The sequence below is a fragment of the Triticum aestivum genome, chromosome 5D (genome assembly GCF_018294505.1).
Source record: "Triticum aestivum cultivar Chinese Spring chromosome 5D, IWGSC CS RefSeq v2.1, whole genome shotgun sequence".
NCBI lineage: Eukaryota > Viridiplantae > Streptophyta > Magnoliopsida > Poales > Poaceae > Triticum > Triticum aestivum.
In genome coordinates, this window is record NC_057808.1 from 459,609,243 (window position 1) to 459,633,152 (window position 23,910).

At 44.6% G+C, this 23,910-nt stretch overlaps 1 pseudogene; it reads right to left on the minus strand.

Moving 5' to 3' along the window:
• Positions 1-18,788: 18,788 nt before the first annotated feature.
• Positions 18,789-22,099, minus strand: LOC123125513 (uncharacterized; annotated as a pseudogene).
• Positions 22,100-23,910: the final 1,811 nt, after the last annotated feature.

Here is a 23,910-nt window from a genome sequence, read left to right on the forward strand (position 1 = left end):
CTGAATATTCTTGCCACAATAAAGAAGATTACATTGATAAATATGTTAGGTAGCATTTCACATCAAAAATTCTGTTTCTATCATTTACCTGCTCGAGGACGAGCAGGAATTAAGCTTGGGGATGCTGATACGTCTCCAACGTATCTATAATTTTTTATTGTTCCATGCTATTATATTATCTGTTTTGGATGTTTATGGGCTCTATTATACACTTTTATATTATTTTTGGGACTAACCTATTAATCGGAGGCCGAGCCAAATTGTTGTTTTCTTGCCTATTTCAGTGTTTCGAAGAAAAGGAATATCAAACGGAGTCCAAACGGAATGAAACCTTCGGGAGAGTTATTTTTGGAACGGAAGCAATCCAGGAGACTTGGAGTACACGTCAGGGAATCAACGAGGAGAGCACGAGGCAGGGGGCGCCTACCCCCCCAGGCGCGCCCTCCACCCTCGTGGGCCCCTCGTGGCTCCCCTGACCGACTTCTTTCGCCTATATATATCCATATACCCTAAAACCATCGGGGAAGAGAATAGATCGGGAGTTCCGCCGCCGCAAGCCTCTGTAGCCACCAAAAACCAATCGGGACCCTGTTCCGGCACCCTGCCGGAGGGGGGATCCCTCACCGGTGGCCATCTTCATCATCCCGGCGCTCCATGACGAGGAGGGAGTAGTTCACCCTCGGGGCTGAGGGTATGTACCAGTAGCTATGTGTTTGATCTCTCTCTCGTGTTCTTGATTCGGCACGATCTTGATGTATCGCGAGCTTTGCTATTATAGTTGGATCTTATGATGTTTCTCCCCCTCTACTCTCTTGTAATGGATTGAGTTTTCCCTTTGAAGTTATCTTATCGGATTGAGTCTTTAAGGATTTGAGAACACTTGATGTGTGTCTTGCCGTGCTTATCTGTGGTGACAATGGGATATCACGTGATCCACTTGATGTATGTTTTGGTGATCAACTTGCGGGTTCCGCCCATGAACTTATGCATAGGGGTTGGCACATGTTTTCGTCTTGACTCTTCGGTAGAAACTTTGGGGCACTCTTTGAAGTACTTTGTGTTGGTTCGAATAGATGAATCTGAGATTGTGTGATGCATATCATATAATCATACCCACGGATACTTGAGGTGACATTGGAGTATCTAGGTGACATTAGGGTTTTGGTTGGTTTGTATCTTAAGGTGTTATTCTAGTAAGAACTCTATGATAGATCGAACGGAAAGAATAGCTTCGTGTTATTTTACTACGGACTCTTGAATAGATCGATCAGAAAGAATAACTTTGAGGTGGTTTCGTACCCTACAATAATCTCTTCGTTTGTTCTCCGTTATTAGTGACTTTGGAGTGACTCTTTGTTGCATGTTGAGGGATAGTTATATGATCCAATTATGTTATTATTGTTGAGAGAACTTGCACTAGTGAAAGTATGAACCCTAGGCCTTGCTTCCTAGCATTGCAATACCGTTTACGCTCACTTTTATCACTAGTTACCTTGCTGTTTTTACATTTTCAGATTACAAAAACCTATATCTACCATCCATATTGCACTTGTATCACCATCTCTTCGCCGAACTAGTGCACCTATACAATTTACCATTGTATTGGGTGTGTTGGGGGCACAAGAGACTCTTTGTTATTTGGTTGCAGGGTTGTTTGAGAGAGACCATCTTCATCCTACGCCTCCCACAGATTGATAAACCTTAGGTCATCCACTTGAGGGAAATTTGCTACTGTCCTACAAACCTCTGCATTTGGAGGCCCAACAACGTCTACAAGAAAAAGGTTGTGTAGTAGACATCAATGTTATATGCACGAGTAGAACACAATGAGTTGTGGGCAATAATAGTCATACTGCTTACCAGCAATGTCTTACTTTGATTCGACGGTATTGTTGGATGAAGCGGCCCGGACCGACATTACATGACCGCGTTCATGAGACTGGTTCTACCGACGTGCTTCGCACACAGGTGGCTAGCGGGTGTCTGTTTCTCCAACTTTAGTTGAATCGAGTTTGACTACGCCCGATCGTTGTTGAAGGTTAAAACAGCACACTCGACGAAAAATCGTTGTGGTTTTGATGCATAGGTAAGAACGGTTCTTGCTAGAAGCCCGTAGCAGCCACGTAAAACTTGCAACAACAAAGTAGAGGATGTCTAACTTGTTTTTGCAGGGCTTGTTATGATGTGATATGGTCAAGATGTGACGATATATAAATTGTTGTATGAGATGATCATGTTTTGTAAAAGTTATCGGCAACTGGCAGGAGCCTTATGGTTGTCTCTTTATTGTATGAAATGCAATCGCCATGTAATTGCTTTATTTTATCACTAAGCGGTAGCGATAGTCGTAGAAGCAATAGTTGGCGAGACGACAACGATGCTACGATGGAGATCAAGGTGTCAAGCCGGTTATGATGCTGATCATGACGGTGCTTTAGAGATGGAGATCAAAGGCACAAGATGATGACCCCTGACTAAATTTCAAGGTACAAATGTTCTCCTTGAGTATGCACCGTTGCTACAGTTCGTCGTGCCGAGACACCACGTGATGATCGGGTGTGATAAGCTCTATGTTCACATACAACGAGTGCAAGCCAGTTTTGCACACGCGGAATACTCGGGTTAAACTTGACGAGCCTAGCATATGCAGATATGGCCTCGGAACACTGAGACCGAAAGGTCGAACGTGAATCATATAGTAGATATGGTCAACATAGTGATGTTCACCATTGAAAGCTACTCCATCTCACGTGATGATCGGACATGGTTTAGTTGATATGGATCATATGATCATTTAGATGACTCGAGGGATGTCTATCTAAGTGGGAATTCTTAAGTAATATGATTAATTGAACTTTAATTTATCATGAACTTAGTACCTGATAGTATTTTGCATGTCTATGTTGTTGTAGATCAATGGCCCGTGCTACCGTTCCTTTGAATTTTAATGCGTTCCTAGAGAAAGCTAAGTTGAAAGATGGTGGTAGCAACTACACGGACTGGGTCTGTAACTTGAGGATTATCCTCATTGCTGCACAGAATAATTACGTCCTGGAAGCACCGCTAGGTGCAAGACCCACTGCAGGAGCAACTCCGGACGTTATGAACGTCTGGCAGAGCAAAGCTAATGACTACTCGATAGTTCAGTGTGCCATGCTTTACGGCTTAGAATCGGGACTTCAACGACGTTTTGAACGTCATGGAGCATATGAGATGTTCCAGGAGTTGAAGTTAATATTTCAAGCAAATGCCCGAATTGAGATATATGAAGTCTCCAATAAGTTCTATAGCTACAAGATGGAGGAGAATAGTTCTGTCAGTGAACATATACTCAGAATGCCTGGGTACCACAACCACTTGACTCAACTGGGAGTTAATCTTCCTGATGATAGTGTCATTGACAAAGTTATTCAATCACTGCCACCAAGCTACAAAAGCTTCGTGATGAACTATAATATGCAAGGGATGGATAAGACAATTCCTGAGCTCTTCGTGATGCTAAAGGCTGCGGAGGTAGAAATCAAGAAGGAGCATCAAGTGTTGATGGTTAACAAGACCACTAGTTTCAAGAAGAAGGGCAAAGGGAAGAAGGGGAACTTCAAGAAGAATGGCAAGCAAGTTGCTGCTCAAGTGAAGAAGCCCAAGTCTGGACCTAAGCCTAAGACTGAGTGCTTCTACTGCAAAGGGACTGGTCACTGGAAGTGGAACTGCCCCAAGTATTTGGCGGATAAGAAGGATGGAAAAGTGAAAGGTATATTTGATATACATGTTATTGATGTGTACCTTACTAATGCTCATAGTAGCGCCTGGGTATTTGATACTGGTTCTATTGCTCATATTTGCAACTCGAAACAGGGGCTACGGATTAAATGAAGATTGGCTAAGGACGAGGTGACGATGCGCGTGGGAAACGGTTCCAAAGTCGATGTGATCACAGTCGGCACGCTACCTCTACATCTACCGTCGGGATTAGTTTTAGACCCGAATAATTGTTATTTGGTGCCAGCGTTAAGCATGAACATTATATCTGGATCTTGTTTGATGCGAGACGGTTATTCATTTAAATCAAAGAATAATGGTTGTTCTATTTATATGAGTAATATATTTTATGGTCATGCACCCTTGATGAGTGGTCTATTTTTGTTGAATCTCGATAGTAGTGATACACATATTCATAATATTGAACCCAAAAGATGCAAGGTTAATAATGATAGTGCAACTTATTTGTGGCACTGTCGTTTAGGTCATATTGGTGTAAAGCGCATGAAGAAACTCCATGTTGATGGGCTTTTGGAATCACTTGATGCTTTCGAACCATGCGTCATGGGCAAGATGACTAAGGCTCCGTTCTCCGGAACAATGGAGCGAGCAACAGACTTATTGGAAATAATACATACTGATGTATGCGGTCCAATGAGTGTTGATGCTCGCGGCGGGTATCGTTATTTTCTGACCTTCACAGATGATTTAAGAAGATATGGGTATATCTACTTGATGAAACATAAGTCTGAAACATTTGAAAAGTTTAAAGAATTTCAGAGTGAAGTGGAAAATCATCGTAACAAGAAAATAAAGTTTCTTCGATCTAATCATGGAGGTGAATATTTGAGTTACGAGTTTGGTCTTCATTTGAAACAATGTGGAATAGTTTCGCAACTCACGCCACCTGGAACACCATAGCGTAATGGTGTGTCCGAACGTCGTAATCGAACTTTATTAGATATGGTGTGATCTATGATGTCCCTTGCTGATTTATCGCTATCGTTTTGGGGTTATGCTTTAGAGACGGCTGCATTCACGTTAAATAGGGCACCATCTAAATCTGTTGAGACGACACCATATGAACTGTGGTTTGGCAAAAAGCCCAAGTTGTCGTTTCTTAAAGTTTGGGGCTGCGATGCTTACGTGAAAAAGCTTCAACCTGATAAGCTCGAACCCAAATCGAAGAAATGTGTCTTCATAGGATACCCAAAGGAAATTGTTGGGTATACCTTCTATCACAGATCCGAAGGCAAGATATTCATTGTTAAGAATGGATCCTTTCTAGAGAAGGAGTTTCTCTCGAAAGAAGTGAGTGGGAGGAAAGTAGAAATTGATGAGGTAATTGTACCTTCTCTTGAATTGGAAAGTAGTCCCTCACAGAAATCAGTTCCAATGATTCCAACAACAATTAGTGAGGAAGCTAATGATGATGATCATGAAACTTCTGATCAAGTTACTACTGAACCTCGTTGGTCAACCAGAGTAAGATCCGCGCCAGAGTGGTACGGTAATCCTGTTCTGGAGGTCATGTTACTTGACCATGACGAACCTACGAACTATGAGGAAGCGATGATGAGCCTAGATTCTGCGAAATGGCTTGAGGCCATGAAATCTGAGATGGGATCCATGTATGAGAACAAAGTGTGGACTTTGGTTGACTTGCTCGATGATCGGCAAGCCATAGAGAATAAATGGATCTTCAAGAAGAAGACTGACGTTGACGGTAATGTTACTGTCTACAAAGCTCGACTTGTTGTGAAAGGTATTCGACAAGTTCAAGGAGTTGACTACGATGAGACTTTCTCACCCGTAGCGATGCCTAAGTCTATCCGAATCATGTTAGCAATTGCCGCATTTTATGATTATGAAATTTGGCAAATGGATGTAAAAACTGCATTCCTTAATGGATATCTTAAAGAAGAGTTGTATATGATGCAACCAGGAGGTTTTGTCGATCCAAAAGGTGCTAACAAAGTGTGCAGGCTCCAGCGATCCATTTATGGACTGGTGCAAGCCTCTTGGATTTGGAATATACGCTTTGATAGTGTGATCAAAGCATATGGTTTTATACAGAATTGTGGAGAAGTCTGTATTTACAAGAAAGTGAGTGGGAGCTCTGTAGCATTTCTGATATTGTATGTGGATGACATATTGTTGATCGAAAATGATACTGAATTTCTGAATAGCATAAAAAGATACTTGAATAAGAATTTTTCAGTGAAAGACCTCGGTGAAGCTGCTTATATATTGGGCATCAAGATCTATAGAGATAAATCAAGATGCTTAATTGGACTTTCACAAAGCACATACCTTGATAAAGTTTTGAAGAAGATCGAAATGGATCAAGCAAAGAAAGGGTTCTTGCCTGTGTTAGAAGGTGTGAAGTTGAGTCAGACTCAAGGCCCGACAACTATAGAAGATAGAGAGAAAATGAAAGTCATTCCTTATGCTTCAGCCATAGGTTCTATCATGTATGCAATGCTGTGTACCAGACCTGATGTGTGCCTTGCTATTAGTTTAGCAGAGAGGTACCAAAGTAATCCAGGAGTGGATCACTGCACAGCGGTCAAGAACATCCTGAAATACCTGAAAAGGACTAAGGATATGTTTCTCTTTTATGGAGGTGACAAAGAGCTCATCGTAAATGGTTACGCCGATGCAAGCTTTGACACTGATCCGGATGACTCTAAGTCACAAACCGGATATGTATTTATATTGAATGGTGGAGCTGTCAGTTGGTGCAGTTCCAAGCAGAGCGTCGTGGCGGGATCTACGTGTGAAGCGGAGTACATAGCTACTTCAGAAGCAGCGAATGAAGGAGTCTGGATGAAGGAGTTCATATCCGATCTAGGTGTAATACCTAGTGCATCGGGTCCAATGAAAATCTTTTGTGACAATACTGGTGCAATTGCCTTGGCAAAGGAATCCAGATTTCACAAGAGAACCAAGCACATCAAGAGACGTTTCAATTCCATCCGCGATCAAGTCAAGGAGGGAGACATAGACATTTGCAAGATACATACGGATCTGAATGCTGCAGACCCGTTAACTAAGCCTCTCTCACGAGCAAAACATGATCAACACCAACACTCCATGGGTGTTAGAATCATTACTATGTAATCTAGATTACTGACTCTAGTGCAAGTGGGAGACTGAAGGAAATATGCCCTAGAGGCAATAATAAAGTTGTTATTTATATTTCCTTATATCATGATAAATGTTTATTATTCATGCTAGAATTGTATTAACCGGAAACTTAGTACATGTGTGGATACATAGAGAAACAGAGTGTCCCTAGTATGCCTCTACTTGACTAGCTCGTTAATCAAAGATGGTTAAGTTTCCTAGCCATAGACATGTGTTGTCATTTGATGAACGGGGTCACATCATTGGAGAATGATGTGATGGACAAGACCCATCTGTTAGCTTAGCATAATGATCGTTTAGTTTTTCTGCTATTGCTTTCTTCATGACTTATACATGTTCCTCAAACTATGAGATTATGCAACTCCCAAATACCGAGGAACACCTTGTGTGCTATCAAACGTCACAACGTAACTGGGTGATTATAAAGACGCTCTACTGGTGTCTCCGATGGTGTTTGTTGAGTTGGCATAGATCGAGATTAGGATTTGTCACTCCGTGTATCGGAGAGGTATCTCTGGGCCCTCTCGGTAATGCACATCACTATAAGCCTTGCAAGCTATGTAACTAATGAGTTAGTTATGGGATGATGCATTATGGAACGAGTAAAGAGACTTGCCGGTAACGAGATTAAACTAGGTATGATGATACCGACGATCAAATCTCGGGCAAGTAACATACCGATGACAAAGGGAACGATGTATGTTGTTATGCGGTTTGACCTATAAAGATCTTCGTAGAATATGTAGGAACCAATATGAGCATCCAGGTTCCGCTATTGGTTATTGACCGGAGATGTGTCTCGGTCATGTCTACATAGTTCTCGAACCCGTAGGGTTCGCACGCTTAACGTTCGATGACGATTTGTATTATGAGTTATGTGATTTGATGTACCAAAGTTTGTTTGAAGTCCCGGATGAGATCACAGACATGACGAGGAGTCTCGAAATGGTCGAGACATAAAGATTGATATATTGGACCATGTTATTCGGACAACGGAAGTGTTCCGAATAGTTTCGGGTAAAAACGGAGTGCCGGGGGGGGTTACCGGAACCCTCGGGGGAACTAATGGGCCAACATGGGCCTTATTGGAGAGAGAGGAGGGCTGCCAGGGCAGGCCGAGCGCCCCCCTTAGCAGTCCAAATTGGACAAGGGAAGGGGGGCGGCGCCCCCTTACCTACTCCCTCTCCTTCCCCCTCTCCCCCTTTTGGTGGAATCCTACTAGGACTAGGAGTCCTAGTAGGACTCCCCTCTTGGGCGCGCCCTAGGGGCCGGCCAGTCCTCCCCTCCTCCCTCCTTTATATACGTGGGGAGGGGGCACCCTAGAACACATAAGTTGATCTTTTAGCCGTGTGTGGTGCCCCCCTCCACAGTTACACACCTCGGTCATATCGTCATAGTGCTTAGGCGAAGCCCTGCGTTGGTAACTTCATCATCACCGTCGCCACGCTGTCGTGCTGACGGAACTCTCCCTCGGCCTCAACTGGATCAAGAGTTCGAGGGACGTCATCGAGATGAACGTGTGCTGATCGGAGGTGCCGTGCGTTCGGTGCTTGGATCGCGAAGACGTTCGACTACATCAACCGCGTTACTAAACGCTTCCGCTTTCGGTCTACGAGGGTATGTGGACAACACTCTCCCCTCTCGTTGCTATGCATCTCCTACATAGATCTTGCGTGATTGTAGGTAAAATTATGAAATACTGCGTACCCCAACAGAGGTAATTGTACCTTCTCCCGAATTGGAAAGTAGTTCATCACAGAAATCAGTTTCAGTGATTCCTACACCAGTTAGTGAGGAAGCTAATGATGATGATCATGAAACTTCTGATCAAGTTACTACCGAACCTTGTAGGTCAACCAGAGTATGATCCGCACCAGAGTGGTACGGTAATCCTGTTCTGGAGGTCATGTTACTTGACCATGACGAACCTATGAACTATGAGGAAGCGATGATGAGCCCAGATTCCGCGAAATGGCTTGAGGCCATGAAATCTGATATGGGATCCATGTATGAGAACAAAGTGTGGACTTTGGTTGACTTGCCCGATGATCGGCAAGCCATAGAGAATAAATGGATCTTCAAGAAGAAGACTGAGGCTGACGGTAATGTTACTGTCTACAAAGCTTGACTTGTTGCGAAAGGTTTTCGACAAGTTCAAGGAGTTGACTACGATGAGACCTTCTCACCTGTAGAGATGCTTAAGTTTGTCCGAATCATGTTAGCAATTGCTGCATTTTATGATTATGAAATTTGGCAAATGGATGTCAAAACTGCATTCCTTAATGGATATCTTAAAGAAGAGTTGTATATGATGAAACCAGAAGGTTTTGTCGATCCAAAAGGTGCTAACAAAGTGTGCAAGCTCCAACGATCTATTTATGGACTGGTGCAAGCCTCTCGGAGTTGGAATATACGCTTTGATAGTGTGATCAAAGCATATGGTTTTATACAAACTTTTGGAGAAGCCTGTATTTACAAGAAAGTGAGTGGGAGCTCTGTAGCATTTCTAACATTATATGTGGATGACATATCGTTGATTGAAAATAATACAGAATTTCTGGATATCATAAAAGGATACTTGAATAAGAATTTTTCAATGAAGGACCTCGGTGAAGCTGCTTATATATTGGGCATCAAGATCTATAGAGATAGATCAAGACGCTTAATTGGACTTTCACAAAGCACATACCTTGATAAAGTTTTGAAGAAGTTCAAAATGGATCAGTCAAAGAAAGGGTTCTTGCCTATGTTACAAGGTGTAAAGTTGAGTCAGACTCAAGGCCCGACCATTGCATAAGATAGAGAGAAAATGAAAGTCATTACCTATGCCTTAGCCATAGGTTCTATCATGTATGCAATGCTGTGTACCAGACCTGATGTGTGCCTTGCTATTAGTTTAGCAGGGAGGTACCAAAGTAATCCAGGAGTGGATCACTGGACAGCGGTCAAGAACATCCTGAAATACCTAAAAAGGACTAAGGATATGTTTCTCGTTTATGGAGGTGACAAAGAGCTCATCGTAAATGGTTACGTCAATGCAAGCTTTGACACTGATCCAGATGACTCTAAGTCACAAACCGGAGACGTATTTATATTGGATGGTGGAGCTGTCAGTTCGTGCAGTTCCAAGCAGAGCATCGTGGCGGGATCTACATGTGAAGCGGAGTACATAGCTTCTTCGGAAGCAGCAAATGAAGGAGTCTGGATGAAGGAGTTCATATCCGATCTAGGTGTAATACCTAGTGCATCGGGTCCAATGAAAATCTTTTGTGACAATACTGGTGCCATTGCCTTGGCAAAGGAATCCAGATTTCACAAGAGAACCAACCACATCAAGAGACGCTTCAATTCCATCCGCGATCAAGTAAAGGAGGGAGACATAGAGATTTGCAAGATACATACGAATCTGAATGTTGCAGACCTGTTGACTAAGCCTCTCTCACGAGCAAAACATGATTAGCACCAAGACTCCATGGGTGTTAGAATCATTACTATGTAATCTAGATTATTGACTCTAGTGCAAGTGGGAGACTGAAGGAAATATGCCCTAGAGGCAATAATAAAGTTGTTATTTATATTTCCTTATATCATGATAAACGTTTATTATTCATGCTAGAATTGTATTAACCGGAAACTTGATACATGTGTGAATACATAGACAAAACAAAGTGTCCCTAGTATGCCTCTACTTGACTAGCTCATTAATCAAAGATGGTTAAGTTTCCTAACCATAGACATGTGTTGTCATTTGATGAACAGGATCACATCATTAGGGAATGATGTGATGGACAAGACCCATCCGTTAGCTTAGCATAATGATCGTTTAGTTTTTCTGCTATTGCTTTCTTCATGACTTATACATGTTCCTCAGACTATGAGATTATGCAACTCCCGAATACCTGAGGAACACCTTGTGTGCTATCAAACGTCACAACGTAACGTAACTGGGTGATTATAAAGATGCTCTACAGGTGTTTCCGATGGTGTTTGTTGAGTTGGCATATATCGAGATTAGGATTTGTCACTCCGTGTATCGGAGAGGTATCTCTGGGCCCTATCGGTAATGCACATCAATATGAGCCTTGCAAGCAATGTGAATAATGAGTTAGTCACGGGATGATGCATTACAGAATGAATAAAGAGACTTGCCGGTAACGAGATTGAACTAGGTATGAGGATACCGATGGGAGATGTGTCTCGGTCATGTCTACATAGTTCTCGAACACGTAGGGTCCGCACGCTTAACATTCGATGACGATTTGTATTATGAGTTATGTGATTTGATGACTAAAGTTTGTTCGGAGTCCCGGATGAGATCACGGACATGACGAGGAGTCTCGAAATGGTCGAGAAGTGAAGATTCATATATTGAAAGGTTATATTCGGGCACCGGAATGGTTTCGGGAAGTATCGGATAAGTTTCGGAGTACCGGGGGTTACCGGAACCCTCCCCCCCCCCCGGGAAGTTAATGGGCCACACATGGGCCTTAGTGGAGGAGAGTGTCGGTGTCAAAACCGGCGGATCTCGGGTAGGAGGTCCCGAACTGTGCGTCTAGGATCGATGGTAACAGGAGACGGGGGACACGATGTTTACCCAGGTTCGGGCCCTCTCTATGGAGGTAATACCCTACTTCCTGCTTGATTGATCTTGATGAATATGAGTGTTACAAGAATTGATCTACCACGAGATCGTAATGGCTAAACCCTAGAACACTAGTGCAGAACAGGCCTTTATCACCGGTTCGTAAGGGCCTTTAGTGCCGGTTCTGCAACCGGCACTATGGAGTGGAGACTAAAGGCCCCCCCCTTTAGTACCGGTTCGGCACGAACCGGCGCTAAAGTGCCACCACGTGGCACGAGCCAGGCCCGGGTGCTGGTAGATCATTAGTACCGGTTGGTAGCACCAACCGGTACTAAATGTTTGGGGGGGTTTTGGTTTTAATTTTTATTTTTCCATTAATTTTGTGTTTTCCATTTAATTCTTTCTTGTTTGCTGGTATTTTACGATACTACATATTGTACACGTTATGCATATATATAAATAGATTTTCTCGTAGAACCGATCATATATATATATAATCGAATGTCTCACAACCACCATTAATTATTCACACATACACATGTATATATATACAATTTCTCCTACATGTTGCCTTGGTGCCTTCGGAGCACGATGACAAGTGGTTCATGGGGGCGGTAGCGGGTAATAGTATTCTCCTTTGGGATCTATGACCTGGTCGAGCAAAAATCCCGCTATTTCCTCTTGAAGTGCTCGTATGCGCTCCTCTGATAGGAGCTTGTCCCGCACCTCTTTGAACTGTTAAGAAGGAGATCAATATGCATGTGTATTAGTTGTGTGACTAGATATCGACAATCATGTAAGATTTGTGAATAGTGTTCTGGCAAACGTACCCAGTCCTGTCTATCAGATCTGCTCCTTTCGGACGCCATCATGCGAATGTTCTCGCAAACGTAGTATGCACACACTTCAGTCCCCGGCGCCTGCTTCAGGGCCTTTACGACAATAGAATTTAATCAGATAATAATTAATCAAGCATGTTAATTAATTAATGGTATTGAAACAAGAATTAAAGAGATGGTAGCTAGCTAGTACTACTTAATTACTTACCTTGGGTCGATACCAACTTAGCTTTTGTCGCCATTTTCCTGGAGTCACCTTGATGTACTTTGCCCAAGCCCTACCCGCCGGCAAAGAAAATTAATAAAGGAGTTATTAAAAATAGTTCATATCAGGAAATGACGAACTAAATAGGCCGAGATATAGTTAATAATGATTGAAATAACCTGTCGACTATCCCCTTCACGATGCTGTAGTCACTATTTTTTTAAGTAGTGAGTCCAGTACTTCAACTTTTCCTTCGTCAACTTTAATGTCTAACAAGATCCAGTGGAAGCTGCATGCGCATACGTTTGCATGTATAAATTAAGCGGGCATGTGCATAACACTAATCAACTATAACCCTAAACCCTATACACTTATTAACATCTAGCTAGTAAGCAAAAACAGAATTTGTAGTACAAGACAGTGTGACTCACTCGAAGTTGTAAGGAAGTAGTATATCTTCATTGCTATTGAGGCGCTTCAAGAACTCTAGCATGCATTTCTCTACATCTTGTCTACACCATTCCAATTTCCATGTGTATTCATTAACGGTATTTGGGTCAATGAACCCAATGCCATAGCGTCCAGCTTTTTTCATTTCATACATCTTCATCCTGCATAATACCACAGAAAAGAATATATAGTGAGGATATATAATTACAGGTAATTAATGATCAATCAATGAGCACTAGAGCTAGCTTGAGACTTAAATTACAGAAAGAAATCACTTACAGACAATAGCAACTGACGATAGATTTGTCGAGTGCATCTTGATTGAATAACTGAAATAGTTCTGAATACTCAACGGCCAGAGCTTTCTTATGGAAGTAATGATCTTCCTCGACTTGCACCATGAGGGACTCTCGATTGGAAATCTTGGTAATTTTCATGTACCAATCATGCAATTCATACATTCTCGTTGGGAGGTTCTTGACCTCCTCGGGCTCGACCAAAGGTTGGCCCCGGACATATTTCCGTTTTATTTCCTCCTCTCTAAGCGGAGGCATGGGCTCGATCTCGAGGAGTTGTCCAACAGTGATCTTGAGCATTTCAGCCTGCATTATATGCTCCTCGGTTATTACCACATCGCCCAGCTCGGGAACGTAAACGGTTTGCCCACAATAATATTGGGCGCGCGTACTCTCATGTGTTGTTGGCACAACAAGCGGGGGGGGGGGGTCGATTGCGCCGCCTGTTCTCCCAGCTGGGGAACGGTTTTCCCGCATTTTTTGACAGCTGCTTGTTGGCTCGAGCTCGAGCTCGCTTCTTTCTGTAGTCGTGCTCGATGTGCCTTCCTGATTTGGCGCTCATAGTCTGAGTCAACAGGCTTGGGAGCTGGTGGTCTAGCCATACGAATGAAGTGGTCAATCTTTTCCTCAGGCACTTTCTCCCTCGGCGGCGTTGCCGGTTTCGGTCGAAAATGAGCGTCCACTTCGGCCCGCACTATTGCATCGTTTTGCTCCTCGGTCATGTCGTAAGGCCTCTGAGGAAGAGGAGCGAGGCTGCTTGGACCATATTTATATCGCTTGTCTCCGCCTGTACTTTCTGTACTACCTCGACTCGTACCGCTACGCACCATAGCTGCGGCGTGTCTCTTCTGCGATTGCTTAGGCGGCGGAGACGGCTGACGTGGCTTAGTTGGAGCAGGAGGAGTGGCCTGACGCTGTGCCGGACTTGAAGCAGGAGGTGTGGCCTGACACGGTGTCGGACTTGAAGCAGGAGGTGTGGCCTGACGCTGTGCCGGACTTGAAGCAGGAGGTGTGGCCTGACACGGTGTCAGACTTGAAACAGGAGGAGTGGCCTGACGCTGTGCCGGACTTGAAGCAGGAGTCTGCTCACGCGTTCGTGGACTTGGAGGAGCGGGAGTCTGCTGACACGGTGGCGGACTTCGAGGAGGAGTCGGCAGACGCGGTGTCGGTGGACTTCGAAAGATGATGCAATCCTTTTTCCATAGGATGATACGATGTATGGCCTCTCCCAGTGTTTGCTCGTCGTCACCTCCAGGAATGTCAAGCTCTAGCCCCGAATATGGGCCCACCACCTCATCAACCAAGACACGAGCATAGCCCTCTGGAATCGGGGCGCAATGGAAGGTTGCTTCGGGGGTAATTGTAAAAGCAACGGCGTTCGCCACCTTCATGGATATGTTCTTCATTTTGAAGTGTAGCTCACAGTTAGTGTTCTCTATGATGTCATCCACAGGGTATGTATCCAGCAGTGCGTCGCCCGGGGCGGAACCAACGCTGCTTCTCGGCATGGATGGGACGGTGCTATCCAATGCTGGATGATCATCCGCTTGCTGCTGCCGCTGCTGAGACCCCCTTTCCTGGCTAAGTGAGTCGATCTGCTGCTGCTGCTGGAATTTGAGTGCCAAGTCCGCGTGCCTTGCTTCTAGGCCTTGAAGGCGTTCCGCGTCCTGCTTCCTCTGCTCCTCCTCCAGCTTCCTCTTCTTCTCCTCCTCCATCTTCTTTCTTGCACGGGTCCTGTAGTCGTCGTTCCATTCCGAAAAGCCCTCATACCAGGGAATAACGCCCTTGCCTCGTGTTCTTCCCGGGTGTTCAGGATTTCCCAGGGCGCGCGTAAGCTCGTCGTTCTCTCTGTTGGGCGTGAACACCCCCTTTCGAGCATCTTCTATTGCGTCAAGTAACTTTTGTTCTGCTCCTTTTAGACTTGCCTTCTTCGAAACCAGGCCTGTCTTCGGGTCCAACGCCCCCCATGCGCATAGAACCAAGTTCTGCACCTGGGGGGCCAGCTCCTAGTAACCGGAGTGACCCCTGCATCCTCCATCTCTTGCTCAGACTTATCCCACTTAGGCATTGCCACCGCGTAGCCACCTGGACCCAGCCTATGGAACTGCGTCTTTTTTGCGGCATTGGCCTTGTTTTTTCTCGACCGTTCCTTAGATAATTCTGATTCCTTGAATTTCACGAAAGCGGGCCAGTGTTCTCTTTGCTTCTCCAGTGTTCCCTTGAATTCTGGAGTCTTCCTTTCTGCAGCGAGGTAGTTGGCCCATACAGTTTTCTTGTGGGTGTTGAATGCAATTGCCATCTTCTTAAGAGCAGCGTCCTTGACTTTCTGCACATCTGCATCAGTGAAATAATCTGGTAGGGTGAAATGTTCCATCAGAGATTCCCAAAGCTTTTGTTTTGCTCTGTCGTCGACCCAAGTAACATCTGGGCGTTTAGTTTTTGGCTCTTTCCATTCTTGAATGGAGATCGGGAGTTGGTCCTTCACAAGAACTCCGCACTGACGAACGAACTTGCTCGCAATGTTCTTAGGCGTGAGGGGTTCGCCACTAGCTTTGATGGAATCGATGTTGTACTTTACACCCTCCTTCAACTTTTTGCTCGGGCCGCGCTTTGTCCTGCTGTCTGTAGAAGCAGATTTGCTCGATCCGGAGGGCTGAAAGAAGAAAGATCGATTCGTTAATATATCTTCAAATAAAAAAACATGTGATGATCACTAGATGCCTGCTTATATAAATATACCTCGCCGGTAGTCTTTGTTATTTCAAGATCAACATTGTATTCGTCATCATAATCATTGTCTGCGTCATCATAATCATAATCATAGTTCATGACTTCATCAGCTCGGTCGTCGAGATCGAATATCTTATCATCACCCTCCCCGGTATTGTTCAGATATTGGGAGCCGTCATTTGCTTCATTCAGATCATCTGGCCTGCTAGGGCTGCGTATGATCTCGAACAGGGCCTCTTCTCCCTCTCTGCCGGTATTGTCCGCCATAGCTTTTATTTAACTAATACAGAAGAAATATAAAACAATTTAGTATTCAAATTACAATGCATGGATGCAATCAATAAGGAAAAACTGAATCATATAGTACATAATATGCATCGTCTCGAATAATATATAATCTCGAATACATCGTCTCGAATAATATATAATCTCGAATACATCGTCTCGAATAATATATAATCTCGAATACATCGTCTCAAATAATATATAATCTCGAATACATCACTGGCTAGGTAGCTAATAAAGATCGAATACTATAGAAGAATCTAGGCCACTCGCGGTTCCTGGGGCGCGGGCGGTGGACACCCGAAGACAAGGAACCATCACAGGATCATATCTCCGGTCATCTGCCCAAAGAACCTGCCAGGTATTGGAGAACCTGACGTCCATAGCAGCCATGTAGTGATGGACGTGCTCGTCCTCCTCCCTGACACGACGACGCACCACCTCCGGCGGGGCCGGCTCCCTCTGCACCGAATGTGGCCCACGCGAACGCCACCAAAGGAGATCAGGGTCGACGACGGGACCCGAGGCCGGGTTCCTCACCAAGCGTCGCGCCCCTCAAGGTAGCACCTCCCAGTGCCAGCCCGGCGGAGCCCAATCCCTGACATGGGTCCTCTGAAGCAGGACGTCGTCGCGAACGGGTCGACGGCGAGGATGCGGGTCGGGCATCGTCGACAACAAATACTATATGCCGCAAAAGTAAAGTAACATTTTTAAATTATTGGATTGTGATTTCTTATATGCAAATTCTAAATTTTATAACTAAAAATATAATAAACTAAAAAAACATCGACCATATCTAAAACTAACATTTCTAACATTTCTATAACTAAAATTGTATAAGTAATTTTTCAAAAAACTAACATTTCTATATATAACTAACATTTCTATATAACTAACATTTCTATAACATTAATACAGAAAAAACTGAAAAAACTAATAACTAATAACTAATAACTAATAACAGAAAAACTAAAAACTAAAAACAGAAAAACTAAAAACTAAAAACAGAACAAAAATTGTGTATGTGTGTGTATATGGTGTGTGTGTGTGTGTATGTGTTGTGTGTGCAGGCGACGGCGACGGCGAGCCAAGGCGACGGCGCCGGCGGCGCGCGCGGCGGCTTCGATTGGAGGGAGAGGAGAGGGGGGACAGAGGCTCACAGCGCGGGCGAGGTCGAGGCGACGGCAATGGCGACGCGGGCCGGTGCGGGGACGGGGACGCGGGCCGGTGCGGGGATGGGGACGGGCCGGCAACGTGGACGGCGCGACGAGGACGGGGGCGGCGCGGAGTTGACGGGGACGGCGCGATGGCGACGGCGCGGGACGGGGCGGCGACGATGAAGCAGAGAGAAGTGGGAGGAAACTGACGAAATTTTCGTAAGTGTTTCTTATATAGGATGGTCCTTTAGTACCGGTTGGAGCCACCAACCGGTACTAAAGGTCGATTTTGGCCAGGCCAAGCGGCGGGAAGCGCCCACCTTTAGTACCGGGTGGTGGCACCAACCGGTACTAAAGGCCCACCCTTTAGTACCGGTTGGTGCCACCACCCGGTACTAAAGGGTGTGCACTGCCAGGCGAGGGCGCAGAAGTTTAGTCCCACCTCGCTAGTTGAGGAGCGCCAGGACCAGTTTATAAGCCCCGACGCGGGCACTGCATTGAGCTCCTCTCAATAGCAGGCCTTCTGGGCCTACCTCTCCTACTCTGCCTGTGGGCCTACTGGGCTTGCGGGCCTGCATCCTGGCCCAACTACAGGTTGGGTTTCTAGTCGTATGCAGGCCGCTCTGGCCCAGTAGGTGGGCTTTTTATTTTCTTATTTTTTGCTTTATTTATTTTGGTTTATTTATTTTGAGTTGTTTTTTGCTGTATTTAGAGTTTCTTTGGGAATATTTTTGCTTTAGGTACAAAAAATTACAAACTTTCTGTTAGTGCCGGTAGTTTACAAATTTGAATAGTTTACATTTTGAATTATTTGAAATTTGTGTGAATCACTAGTTTGTGAATAACTTAACTTTGAAAATAGATTTTCAGTGATTCTTTTTTCTTATGTTTAATATTAGTGTGTTTTATCATTATATTCAATTTGGTAATGCTTAGGTTATTTAAAAAATGAAATCCCTTTGTAACGGATGAGTTTTCGTCCGAAACCCTGATACTTCGAAAGAGATTGTCCATTTTATACACGAAGTGCATCCAGTTTTTGCGGTAACCCTCTCTACTTTTTTGCACATGCTATGTGGGTGAAATTATGATACCATGCCAACTTTCAACCTTTTCTGAGTTCATTTGAAATGCTTTTCAATTTCAGGGTCATTTAGCTGAAAAAATCAGTAAATGCATGAAAGAATTTGTTTGCACATAAAATTTCTTCGCGTTTCAAATGCCAAAACACATAACTACCCTAACTATTACAGAGATTCCCTCCTGGGTGTGAAACACAGAAGAAAGTGATGATAGTGAAGCCGATCACATCCCAGATCTTTGGGTGTGAAACTTTTTCTTCGCGTATGTCCCTTTGCGCCGTAGCCATGGAAAATCTTCATCATTTAACTGGATGCTCGGGTCAATATTCACTGTGAATGGAGCAATTTCATCAAACTTTTCATAATCTTCTGACATGTCTGTCTTGTCATCCACTCCCACGATGTTTCTCTTCCCAGAAAGAACTATGTGGCGCTTTGGCTCATCGTATGATGCATTCGCTTCCTTATCTTTTCTTTTTCTCGGCTTGGTAGACATATCCTTCACATAGAAAACCTGTGCCACATCATTAGCTAGGACGAATGGTTCGTCTGCATACGCAAGATTGTTGAGATCCACTGTTGTCATTCCATACTGCGGGTCTTCCGTTACCCCATATCGTGTCATATTGACCCATTTGCACCGAAACAAAGGGACCTTCAAATCACGTCCATAGTCAAGTTCCCATATCTCCTCTATGTAACCATAATATGTTTCCTTTCCCGTCTTGGTTGTTGCATCAAAGCGGACACCACTGTTTTGGTTGGTGCTCTTCTTATCTTGGGCGATCGTGTAAAATGTATTACCATTTATCTCGTACCCTTTGAAAGTCATTATATTCGAAGATGGTAACTGGGACAGCGAGTACAGGTCATCTTCAATAGAGGCGTCATGCATGGTACGTGTCTGCAACCAGCCGGCGAAACTCCTGGTTTGTTCACGTGTAATCCAGTCATCAGACCGCTCCGGGTGTTTGGAGCGTAGAAAATTCTTGTGTTCGTCCATATACGGAGCCACCAAGGCGGAATTCTGTATAACTGTGTAGTGTGCTTCAGTGAGAGAATGTCCGTCCATACATATTTTTTGATTCCCTCCTAGCGTGCCTTTTCCATCCAGTCTGCCCTTATGCCGCGATTCAGGAACACCAATCGGCTTAAGGTCAGGAATAAAGTCAATACAAAACTCAATGACCTCCTCATTTTCATGGCCCTTGGAGATGCTTCCTTCTGGCCTAGCACGGTTATGAACATATTTCTTTAAGACTCCCATGAACCTCTCAAAGGGGAACATATTGTGTAGAAATACAGGACCCAAAACGCTAATCTCTTCGCATAGGTGAACTAGGACGTGCGTCATGATGTTGAAGAAGGATGGTGGGAACACCAACTCGAAACTGACAAGACATTGCACCAAATCATTCTCTAACCTTGGTATGATTTCTGGATCGATTACCTTCTGAGAGATTGCATTGAGGAATGCACATAGCTTCACAATGGCTAATCGAACGTTATCCGGTAGAAGCCCCCTCAATGCAACCGGAAGCAGTTGCGTCATAATCACGTGGCAGTCATGAGACTTTAGGTTCTGGAACTTTTTCTCTGCCATGTTTATTATTCCCTTTATATTCGACGAGAAGCCAGACGGTACCTTAATACTGAGCAGGCATTCAAAGAAGATTTCCTTCTCTTCTTTGGTAAGAGCGTAGCTGGCATGCCCCTGATGTATGCCGTCTTTTCCATGCATACGTTGCTGGTCCTCCCGTGCCTCAGGTGTATCTTTTGTCTTCCCATACACGCCCAAGAAGCCAAGCAGGGTCACGCAAAGATTCTTCGTCACGTGCATCACGTCGATTGCGGAGCGGACCTCTAGGTCTTTCCAATAGGGCAGGTCCCAGAATATAGATTTCTTCTTCCACATGGGTGCGCGTCCGTCAGCGTCATTCGGAACAGGTTGTCCGCCAGGACCCTTTCCAAAGATTACCTTCAAATCCTTGACCATATCATGTACATCAGCACCAGTACGGTGGCGAGGCTTCGTCCGGTGATCCGCCTCACCTTTGAAATGCTTGCCTTTCTTTCTTACGGGATGCCTGCTCGGAAGAAATCGACGATGTCCCAGGTACACATTCTTCCTACAATTGTCCAAATATATACTGTCGGTATCATCCAAACAGTGCGTGCATGCGCGGTATCCCTTGTTTGTCTGTCCTGAAAGGTTACTGAGAGCAGGCCAATCATTGATGGTCACGAACAGCAAGGCCTTTAGGTCAAATTCTTCCCCCATGTGCTCATCCCACGCACGTACACCTGTTCCATTCCACAGCTGTAAGAGTTCTTCAACTAATGGCCTTAGGTACACATCAATGTCGTTGCCGGGTTGCTTAGGGCCTTGGATGAGCACTGGCATCATAATGAACTTCCGCTTCATGCACAACCAAGGAGGAAGGTTATACAAACATAGAGTCACAGGCCAGGTGCTATGGTTGCTGCTCTGCTCCCCAAAAGGATTAATGCCATCTGCGCTTAGACCAAACCATACGTTCCTTGCGTCATCTGCAAACTCCTTCCCGTACTTTCTCTCAATTTTTCTCCACTGCGACCCGTCAGCGGGTACTCTCAACTTTCCGTCTTTCTTACGGTCTTCTCTGTGCCATCGCATCGCCTTGGCATGCTCTTTGTTTTGGAACAAACGTTTCAACCGTGGTATTATAGGAGCATACCACATCACCTTGGCAGGAATCTTCTTCCTGGGGCGCTCGCCCTCGACATCACCAGGGTCATCGCGCCTGATCTTATAGCGCAATGCACCGCATACCGGGCAAGCGTTCAAATCCTCGTACTCACCGCGGTAGAGGATGCAGTCATTAGGGCATGCATGTATCTTCTGCACCTCTAACCCTAGAGGGCAGACAACCTTCTTTGCTTCGTACGTACTCTCGGGCAATTCGTTGTCCTTTGGAAGCATATTCTTTATCATTACCAGCAACTTTCCAAATCCCTTGTCAGATACACCATTCTCTGCCTTCCATTGCAGCAATTCCAGTGTGGTGCCCAACTTTTTCTTGTCAGCTTCGCAATTCGGGTACAAAATTTCTTGTGATCCTCTAACATGCGCTGCAACTTCTTCTTCTCCAAATCACTTGCGCAGTTTCTCTTTGCATCGGCAATGGCCCGACCTAGATCATCAGCGGGCTCATCTGATGCCTCTTCTTCAGCTTCTTCCCGCATTGCCAGCTCAGCTTCTTCCCCCATTGTTGTATCATCGTATTCAGGGAACCCATGGCCAGGATAGTTGTCGTCGTCCTCTTCTTCTTCATTGTCTTCCATCATAACCCCTCTTTCTCCGTGCTTGGTCCAAACATTATAGTGGGGCATGAAACCGGACTTAAACAGGTGGACGTGAATGGTTCTTGACGTAGAGTAATTGTGATCATTCTTACAGACTAAACATGGACAAGGCATAAAACCATCCGCCCGCTTGTTTGCCTCAGCCGCAAGCAGAAAAGTTTGCACGCCATTAATGAACTCGGGAGAGCATCGGTCATCGTACATCCATTGTCGGCTCATCTTCATTACACAACACCGAATAGACCAAATTAATACAAGTTCATACATAAAGTTCATACAAGACTTAAATGCAACAAACAAATAACTCTCTAACTAAAGAATTTAAATGCAACAACAAATGCGATCAAGATCGCAACTAAGGTAACAATTGATCCAACAGCATAATGATACCAAGCCTCACTATCAATGGCATATTTTCTAATCTTTCTAATCTTCAAGCGCATTTTCTCCATCTTGATCTTGTGATCATCGACGACATCGGCAACATGCAACTCCAATTCCATCTTCTCCCCCTCAATTCTTTTCAATTTTTCTTTCAAATACTCGTTTTCTCTTTCAACTAAATTTAACCTCTCGACAATAGGGTCGGTTGGAATTTCCGGTTCACAAACCTCCTAGACAAAAATATCTATGTCAACTTGATGGGCATAATTTGTCATAAACACGAAATGCAACAACTAGTTTTAAAAGAGAATATACCACATCCGAATCATAACAAGGACGAGGGCCGACGGGGACGGATATCAAAACCATGGCACTATGTATAACAAACAACGTACGGGTAAGATAATTATACGAGTAACTATATATCCAAATCACACAAACATCAATTTGGTAATGTAAAACATTCATGAACAAGAGGCTCACCACAAGGTGGTGCCGGCGACGGAACGGTGCGGGCGATCGACTGTGGTTACGACGGAGATTTAGAAGGCACTAAGTAAACCACACCTACATATGCAAACTAAGTGTTAGTTTTGACCACAAATTGCATATAAATCAAATACTAGCACATATATTTTCTACCAAATTACTAAACTCATAAATTAATCACTATACAAAGCATTGCAAGAGCTAATCTAGCAATGAGAGATGAAAGGACAAAGTTGCTAACCTTTGTGATCATTTGAATGGATGGGGGCCTTCAAATCTTGAAAATTTTTGGGCAAAATGTGTGATGATCTCGAGAGGAAGAGGGGAAGAACAGAGAGGAGAGGGGAAAGGGGAAGAACAGAGCGAGCTCGGGTGGATGAAGGGTTTATGTAGGATGACCTTTAGCACCGGTTCGTTCCATGAACCGGTACTAAAGGTGCTGGAGGGGCCCCGGACTGACAACATCCTGCCACCACTCACTTTAGTACCGGCCCGTGGCACGAACCGGTGCTAAAGGTCGGCCACGAACTGGTACTAATGAAAGCGGCTGGCTAGCCGTTGGAACCGGCACTAATGCACACATTAGTGCCGGCTCAAAAGCAAACCGGCACTAATGTGCTTGACATTTGACCCTTTTTCTACTAGTGGAAGTCTAGCCTATGTGTATATGGTAATGAATATATCCTATCCAAACTATGCTCTCCGGTTTATATAGACACCGGAGAGATCTAGGGTTACATGGAGTCGGTTACATAAGAAGGAATCTTCACAGCTGGTCGCCTAGCTTGCCTTCCACGCCAAGGAAAGTCCAATCCGGACATAGGTATAGTCTTCGGCCTTCGTATCTTCACAGCCCATCAGTCCGGCCCAATGAATAACAGGTCGGACGCCCGAGGACCCCTTTGTCCAGGACTCCCTCAGTAGCCCCTGAACCTGGCTTCGATGACGAGGAGTCCGGCGCTCAGATTGTCTTCGACATTGCAAGGCGGGTTCCCCTTTTTCCGAACTCCAAGATAGTCTTCGGACATGATAATTGTATCCGGACCTATTATACACCACACAGAACCGCAGAGAGAATATAATATTTGCACGAATCTAATATGTTGACAGCTTCTTTTCAACACGACACCGCGTCCGTCCGGTCATAATTTCGAACC